Below are 2172 nucleotides of genomic sequence, written 5' to 3' on the forward strand. Positions count from 1 at the left end.
TTTTGGATATTTTGTGATACTAGTCACTATGCGTGATGTGGCTTAATGTGCATTAATGGTTACTATGCTCCTACCATGGAGCAGAGCTCCTGCAGTTTGCACCACCGGACAACAAACCTCCCTTCAGCATTTTCCCAAAACTTGTTCGTCCTCTAGGTGTGAGTCTTCTCTATCAGTTGCTCTATGGACTCCAGCGTCGGATGGATCGGTTGTTATTAACGTGGATGCTACACTGTTCTCGAGCTCACAAAGGATGGGGATCAGCGTCGCAATACGGAACCACGACAGAGAATGCTTGTTGGCCTGTAACAAGCAGTCGGAAGTGATCACGACGCCTGAACTTGCTGACGCATTGGTGCTGCCTTCAGGGCTCAATCTAAAATAGGTACGATGATTGCTGACATTAAATCACTGGCAACAAGTTTTCAAGCTTGCTCTTTTATTCCCGTAAAACGTTTGACGAGTGTACCAGTAGACAAACTAGCTTGTAGCTGTGAGCATCCTCCTAGTCAGATCTATCATGGTTTATTCCCTGAACTTATTAGTGATGTTACTCTAAAAATCAGACAACATTTACACCGATTAAGCAAAAAGAAATCAAATTATGCCTTGAGTTTGAGATCAAAGAATTTCGATAAGTTCTGGACCAAGACCTGAGAGAGTACAACACAATGGTAGGAACAATACGAACTTGGGGCGCAACTACCCTAGGCAGGATGGCTGTTGTACCAACGTGCTTGCTCTGCTTAATATACCTGTAAGATAAAGATGAAATTTCTCATTGCAGAAGACTTTCTCCGACCTTCCCGCCCAATCGCCGCTGAGGGAGTCCCGGATTAGGGGGTGTCCAGATAGCCGAACTATCACCTTTGGTCGGACTCCTGGACTATGAAGATACAAGATTGAAGACTTCGTCCCGTGTCCGGATGGGACTTTCCTTCGCGTGGAAGGCAAGCTTGGCGATACGGATATGTAGGTCTCCTACCATTGTAACCGACTCTGTGTAACCCTAACCCTCTTCAGTGTCTATATAGACTGCAGGGTTTTAGTCCGTAGGATGAACAACAATCGTACCATAGGCTAGCTTCTAGGGTTTAGCCTCTCTGATCTCGTGGTAGATCTACTCTTGTACTACCCATATCATCAATATTAATCAAGAAGGAGTAGGGTTTTACCTCCATCGAGAGGGCCCGAACCTCGGTAAAAACATCGTGTCCCTTGTCTCCTGTTACCATCCGCCTAGACGCACAGTTCGGGACCCCCTACCCGAGATCCGCCGGTTTTGACACCGACATTTGTGCTTTTATTGAGAGTTCCTCTGTGTCGTCGCCATCAGGAAGGATGTCTCATCCCGTCTTTAAAGACGGCACTGTTGCTGAAGGAGGTTTGGCCATCGGTCAAACTCTCCGGCTAGGCAGTTTTCTTATGACCGCCTATTGGGCCACCTCACCGACGATGACTTCTCGGGTCATCGAATGCAATCTTCACGTTAACTCGGAACTCGCCGAGCAGTTAGATCCGATGGAGCTCTCTTCCTTAAACGAGCTCTTCGATCGCATCGCCGCCCTGGGAATCGCTACAGACTATGATCAGATTGGGCATAAACCCGATCTGAGAGAGATTAACTCTCCCCAGGCTACCCACCACGTTGTTGTGGTAGAGGAGAAATACGGCGACCCTTCTTCTATCTTAAGGACTAGCTATGTCCAGATTCCTGATCCCTCCATGCCGGATTCCCGCGAAGGGGAGGACATCACTCAAGCCCTGAACCTAAATTCAGGCAGTGGGCTAGATTCATTGGACAACGTCCAAGAACCCAAGCTTCCAAGTTCGGAAACTTCTTGACCCCTGAGTCTTAAATTGGACGGGGTTCCAAATTTAATTCCCCCCGCCCATCCAAACATAAGCGATCTATCCGAAATCCGGCAAGAGCCCGCAGAAACAGTACACCATTACTGGGCCAGATTCCTCCTGGTCATGAACAGGATATAGGATTGCCGCGAGGAGGACGCAATTTCATTCTTCTGCAATAATTGCACGGACAAGGGAATCGTCAACGCCGTAAGCCGTCGTGAAATTACACGCTTCGCTGACTTGGCATCCATAGTACGAAAGTACTGTGCGATGGAAAGCGCCTGGAAAACCGAAATCAAATTTTGGGACAATCCGGCC

This window comes from Triticum aestivum, unplaced genomic scaffold (assembly GCF_018294505.1).
Source record: "Triticum aestivum cultivar Chinese Spring unplaced genomic scaffold, IWGSC CS RefSeq v2.1 scaffold109343, whole genome shotgun sequence".
Classification (NCBI taxonomy): Eukaryota; Viridiplantae; Streptophyta; class Magnoliopsida; order Poales; family Poaceae; genus Triticum; species Triticum aestivum.